This window comes from Cryptotermes secundus, unplaced genomic scaffold, assembly GCF_002891405.2.
Source record: "Cryptotermes secundus unplaced genomic scaffold, Csec_1.0 scaffold1252, whole genome shotgun sequence".
In the NCBI taxonomy this organism is placed as follows: domain Eukaryota; kingdom Metazoa; phylum Arthropoda; class Insecta; order Blattodea; family Kalotermitidae; genus Cryptotermes; species Cryptotermes secundus.
The window spans coordinates 27,111-34,244 of NW_019727117.1; the positions used below are offsets into that span (position 1 = coordinate 27,111).

Here is a 7,134-nt window from a genome sequence, read left to right on the forward strand (position 1 = left end):
AATTACACACGCGTCCAGTTCTTCTTTCCGCGACTGCTGCTATACTCAAACTAGCTTCGTAGGCTGCTGCCTTGAGAACTCGCTTCAGCGGTTGATACTCTTTAACTGTCTTCGTAGGCAGTGTAGGTCTCTTATAAACCCTCAGCCGGACAACAGGAAAACGCCTCACTTCCTTGTTGCCTAGTTGCCGTGTTTGCCGATAGCCTAGCAACACTGTTGGGAGTTGTTTAGGGCTACGTAGCAACTACGGCGTCCCGTGTTACGTCACCGCTGGAGAGACGGGGTGTTGACTGGCTTTGTTTAGCAACCGCTGTTTACTCGCTTTGCATAGCGACCAGCGTGCTGGGACTCGGCTCACTTCGGCTCCGCTTGGCACGTCACGGCTGGCGGGGAGGGAGGGGCGTCATCCATAGCGCAACATGTCACACTGCTCCCTCCTTAAGGGTGTTCGTCCCGAATAGCCTAACGGTGCATCCCCGTTCCTTTGTCTTTGGAGGCTGTTCTTGCAGCATCTTCTTTGAGTCCTGCTACTGTTTCTCTTCTCCCCGTTGCTCTGCTCTCCAACCGCTACATCTTCCCCCTTTTTATGGTTGATCATCTCGAGCAGCTCCATGATAAGGCGTGAGCTGGTCCAGGTGTACTACCAACATCCTCGACCAAGGGTTCTTCTGGATTCTGTATACCACATCATTTATCCTGGTTACTACTTTGTAAGGACCTTCCTACGATGCTTGTAGTTTTGGCAATTTCCCTTTTCTGCGGATTGGGCACAACTTGCAACTCTGTGTTTATTCTGTTAAGTACAAGTTGTTAGTGGTTATGGATAGGACTGTCAGGAAGCAGTGAGAGCTACCTGTGCTTCAACTGGCACTGCTGTCTCAACCTTATTTTCCATCTTTGACAGCATGCATATTCAGTGAGTCTGTGATTTAATATACAAGGTGGTTCAAATATGACCGGGACTGATTTGTGTGTAAACAAGCCGCAGAGAGCCACAACCTCCACCCTCCCTCCTGTTCAGGTTAGAACCTGTTCAGTCCTGTCTGGGAGTTACTAGAGTGATGAGCAAACAGAAGGTACCGGGGAGCGTGGAACAACGCGTTGTGATCAAATTCCTCGGAGAAAACGTCCCGTCCACTGAAATTCACCACAGACTCCAACAACAGTATGGGGAAGAGTGTCTCTCATGGACCCGTGTTTGAGTGGTGTAAGTGCTTCAGAGAGGGCAGAGAGCATGCGGAGGATGAACCGCACCCCCATATGGCCAAAACAACAATGGAAACCCTCTGGAAATTGAATGGAACCTTCTGACACATCCGCCGAACAGTCCCGATTTGGCCCCAGTCGATTTCTACCTATTCGGAAGGTTCAAATCAGACTTGCAAGGCATGCGGTTTGTGGACGACGCCGTCATCCGGACTGTTCAGGAGTGGATACGCCGCCAACCACAAGCCTTTTTTGAAAAGGGCATTAGGATGCTTCCAGAACGTTGGAAAAAATGTGTTGATTCTGGAGTGGAGTACATTGAAGACTGACATGTGTAAGTAAGTGTTTGGCAATTATGGTTTTAAAAAAAATTAGTCCCAGTCATATTTGAACCACCTTGTATAACCGTGGCTCAGTAGAGAAGATGTCTGTGGAAACTGTAGCTGCAGATTATTTCCTGGCTTCCTCCCATCTGCTTCATTTGAGATCATTCACATTAAATGTGGGGCTGCATATTATAACAGAGATAATACAAAAGTATATATGGGAAAATGTGGAGTGTTACTTTGTAATATCAAATTAATATATTCCTTGAAACCCAAGAATTCACATGGCTATAATCAAATATCATCTAAAATTCTGAAAGTTAGTACTCCTTATATCTTATCACCTTTAACATACATATTTAACAAGATCCTACAAATAGGTATATTTCCTGATAGATTAAAATATTCAGAAATCAAGCCTTTATATAAGAAAGGAAATAGAGCCGAACTTCATAACTACAGACCTATTTCGCTTCTCCCTACATTTTCCAAAATTATTGAAAAAATCATTTACAAAAGATTATATTATCAATTAAATAAAAATAATATATTGGTAATGGAACAGTTTGGTTTCAGAGAAAAATCATCTACTGAAATTGCAACGTTCATTCTTTTAAACAAAATACTGTCATCCTTAGATAATAAAAATTACGTAGGAGGATTATTTTGTGATTTACAAAAGGCCTTCAATTGTGTCAATTATAACATACTCAAGGCTAAGATGGAATTACAGTAAAACTTGGTTATAGCAACATCGGTTTCTGCGACGCCTTGTCTATTGCGTCAAATATTCAATGGTATGAACTAATTCCTCATAAAGCAACTGTTTTTATACCTTGCTTAGTACGACATGCACAAATGCATCAACCTCGTATGTAATGTCATTTTCATTCCTGAATTTCTCTGATATCATGGGAAAGTTCGATGTGTCTGCCCNAATGGAAGGAAAAAAGCTGATGTATGCCGCAAATTTGGTTTGGTGAATTCTACAGTACAAACGATATGGAGAATCCATATTAATTCCAGGTTAATGTTACGTTAGTCTGTACTTAACTACGTATTTCACTAAAAAATGCAACATTTTAACTCGGTTTTTGGTAGATTTTTACATGACTAACATAAGGCTACTGTGGAAGTGCCCATTTCGGTTACAACGACATTCGTTTATAACGACACTATTTTTAGGTCCCTTTGATGACATTATAACCAAGTTCTACTGTATATGGAATCTTGGGAATAGAAATTAAACTAATGAAGTCATACTTGGAAAATAGATATCAGAGGGTATCAATGGAAGATATTAATCATAATAAAATATCCTCCAAGTGGGAGCATGTCAAACATGGAGTACCACAGGGCTCTATTTTAGGCCCTTTGTTGTTCCTCATTTACATAAATGATTTTTCCACTATCTGTAAACAAAATAGCTAACCCTATATTGGTAGCAGATGATACTAGTATTATTATATCTAACACCAATCCTGATGAATTCAAAAGTAACATTAGTTTAGTCCCTACTTGGTTGAAAAATAAAGTTTTTTTTAACACTAAATTGTGAAAAATTGCATTTTTTACAATTCTTAAGAAAACATAAAGAAATAAAAATGCAAATAATATGTACCAACTCAGTAATTACTGGTATCAATTCTACTAAATATTTGGGAGTAAACATTGACAGTGCTTTGTCACGGAAGGACCATATCACTAAATTATCGTTAAGATTAAATAAGGCCTGTTATGCAATAAGGGCAATAAAGCCATTTATGTCACTGGACTCAATGAAGATGATCTACTACTCCTATGTAACTCTTATTTTGTCTTATGGTATTATTTACTGGTGTAATTCTCATCTCAATGAAAACATCTTTAAATTTTAAAATAGAATTATAAGAGTCATTACCAGTTCGGGTAGATATGATTCATGCCGGGAATTATTAACCCTTTTGCGCGGTCATTTAAATTCCGCTGCCATGTCTCTCCGGCGGTAATATATTCAGCCGTCCATTTAAATTTTGCTCGAAAATGATTTATTCATCATTGTTCTTAAATTATATGAGATAGGAACATGAAACTTTCACTAAAATGATATTAAAAGGTGGTTTTATAACCTTGCCTTATAATATGAGCGCCCGGTATCTCGGCAATGGGAGCAGTTGGTTTAGAATTTGAGCAGTGTATCGTACGCCTTGAAGCATGAAACTTTCACTAAAATGATCCTAAAAGATGGTTTTATAACCTTGCCTTATAATATGAGCGCCCGGTATCTCGGCAAAGGAAGCAGGTGGTTCAGAATTTGAGCGGAGTGTGGTATGCATTGAAGCATTCTACTATACACAGCGCTGTCTCACATTCACCACACCAGTACTGCGTATCTCTCATTTGGCTCTTTTTTCCGTAAACCAAACATCTTCTGTGCGGCCTTGCCTTCTTCCCCATGGGGGGAATACAAGAATTAATGTCTCTCCATGAGTCATATCGCTAGCCAGATTAGCTGCAGTAAATTCAACCTTTATGTTATCATAACAAGTGTTGGTGCTTCTGCGTTTCTTTTTCCATCCATTTTGGCGGCATAAGACGTCACAGGGGTGACCACAGAATTCATGAAGTTATTCTAAGAACTGGCTGGTATGTAGTGAACGAAAGCAGAGCTTAGCTGGCTCAAAAGAATATTTATGGTCATCCCTCGAAACGACCACCAAGGTCAGTACGATAAAATGGAGTCAACTGGCGCGTACATGATTGATGCTGTAAAGCGCAGTCTGCATGCCAGTACAAGACGTCTAGCTCAGCAGTTTGGTGTTTCTCAGTCCATGGTGTGGAGGACTCTTCATGAGAATGTGCTGCATCCTTATCATTTACAGCAAGTACAACACCTACAACCAGGAGACCGTCCTCTTCATCTGCAGTGCTGCAACTGGTTAAATGGAAATCGGCAGTTGTACTGCTTGATAATGTTCTGTGATGAGGCACAGTTTACACGAGACGGGGTCAACAACAGTCACAACTTACATGTTTGAGCAGACAATAATCCCCATGCCATGATAGAATCGAATTTTCAACACCGATTCAGTATCAGTGTCTGGTGTGATATTCTGTATGATCAGCTAATCGGGCCATTCATTTTTCCTGCTGCATAACTGGTGAGATTTACCTCCGCTTCTTAGAAGAATTACCACAGTTACTTGAAGATGTTCCTCTGACAAGACGCCGGATGTACTTTCAGCATGATGGGGCACCTCCTCACTTCTCCCGCGCAGTAGCAGCTCACTTGGATCGGCATTTCCCACAGCGGTGGATTGGTCTCGGAGGCCGTAATGCCTGGCCTCCCAGGTCACCAGATCTAACTCTGTTAGATTATTGCATTTGGGGCTTGATGAAGGACATAGTGTACCAGGTAAAGGTACAAACACGTGAAGCGTTGCTTGAACGTATTCTGGACGTGGCGATGACAATAAGGAACAAATGTGTGGAACTGCAAAATGCTACGAGCACGGTTCATATGCGTGCAACGCATTGTGTTGACGTGCAGGGAGACATTTTTGAAAATCTTATGTAAATCCAGTCGTCTTCTAAAGCACTACAGTTTAAAGGAAACAGATTGATAAAAGGGTGTGATATGCAACCATGGGTATGTTTATAGAATGGGATGCTGAAAATAATGTAATTTTGTAACATAAAATTGATGAAAAATGTTGCACAATGCAAAATTAAGAAATTGAAAAAAAAAAAGGTTTTAGAATGCTTCTTTCCTAAAACATTAATGATTTAAAAAGTGTTTGTATTGTATTTCTAATTTGTTTCAACTGAAATTCAAAGAAAAAAAGATTTTTCGCCAGTTTTCAAATTAGTGTATCTCTTTAATTATGAGTTGGACACCATTAGCATATTACAATTTTTTGTTCCAAATTACCTCAGGAATGCCCTCCCTAAGTGGAGGTAAAACTCAGTGAATCACCCTGTATATTAAAATGCAATCTACAGATATTAAGTATTTCAAATCCTTATTAAGAACTTATCTTAATACATTGCGGACCGGCGATTTAAATATTTAAATAACCCTGGGGCCTCCATTTTTAAACCTACTATCCTAACTTGTGCACTGTTCACTTTAAAAATTAATATAAAATCTCCTAATTAATTTTATAAACTAAAATTTTTGGAGAACACTTAACAATGCTCCTAGAAGTGCTTGAGGGTGTGATATTTCTGGAAACATTCCCCTTTGTGAAGTGGCATTACACAGAACTTGCAAATGTAGACATACTCCTTTTTTTGTGAACTGTACAAACATGGCATTGCCTAGAAGGATGCTTCCTCTTGGAATGTTCACTCTTTCACAATTTTCACGAGGGTATGGTTCCGCATACCATCCAAGAGTCGCCCTGGGGGGGTCCACATGAGGCCTGCGTGGCGTGGGAGTTGATGGGCCCGGTTGCACTAAGTCTGTGTCTGACTGGTTCTGCCGCCACCATCTGGTCTGTAGCCCAGGCCTTTGCCACATTCATCAGAAATGCTTTGTATTTCAATTTCAAATCAGGGTTTAGATTTTTGTAATTTTTTAGATTTTTTACTGTCCCTGCAATGTTATTACCCCCCATTATTGTCGGAGCTGTCACTTTTACTGTCTGTGGCCACAATTCTTTGTTCTCCCCTGTCACTGCCTCTCTGAATCACCATGACTACATGTCTCACAAGGCAGGCCAGCTAGCTCATTGGAGAAGAATTTGTCATTGTCCATACCCCACCACTGACTACTGGCTGATACATACAGCTTGAAGAGCAGCAAAGCATTTTCGTTTATAGTGGGTTAAGAAGACAGCAAGGTCAAGTTACTGATAGGTAAGCAAACATTCCAGAGTTTTATCATGTTCATTGCGTGCAACTTGGGTGGCGCCAGAGCAAGGTATAGTGTGTTACAACCTAACGTGTCCTAAATCCATGATATGATGCAACCAGGCCGCCACATTTAAAAGCTAAAAGCATGATATCATGCAATTCGTCCTGAATGTGTTAAGATGCATCCACATTACTTGTGCTTGTGCGATTTGCTATGCTTGTGGGCAATGTGAACGATATGACAAGTCATGAGACAAGCAAATTTTAAACTTTTAATTTAAAAACTATAGTCAATAAATTAAAATACGACTACAGCCTATACACACTACAAGTAAATATATGGATCCGCACATGCCGAAGCCTGGCGAGCAACTGAAGTACGAGGGGCATTCAAGTTCTAAGGTCTCCGATTTTTTTCTCAGGACTGGGAGCAGGTAGACACATGCGGTTTAGTTTAAAATATGTGTTATATTTTAGCGTCCTGTTGCACTGACTCATGTCCATGATTTAAGCTAACCGTCTTACAGTGCATACACTTTTTTCACCTTACTCTTCTCTTTTGCACTACATGTTTCAGCACTAGCGTGCCATCTTCAGGTGCATTTTCTCCATGCATGCAATGCAATAGTTAGACGTGCATAGAGAAAACACACCTGAAGATGGCACATTAGTGCTGAAACATGTAGTGCAAAAGAGAAGAGTAAGGTGAAAAAGTGTATGCACTGTAAGACGGTTAGCTTAAATCATGGACATGAGTCAGTGCAAC

At 40.4% G+C, this 7,134-nt stretch overlaps 1 protein-coding gene across 2 annotated transcripts in view; it reads right to left on the reverse strand.

Moving 5' to 3' along the window:
* LOC111864537 (moesin/ezrin/radixin homolog 1) overlaps positions 1-7,134 on the reverse strand; it is a 183,076-nt gene that overhangs the window by 9,316 nt on the left and 166,626 nt on the right. The gene's annotated exons all lie outside the window — the stretch shown is intronic.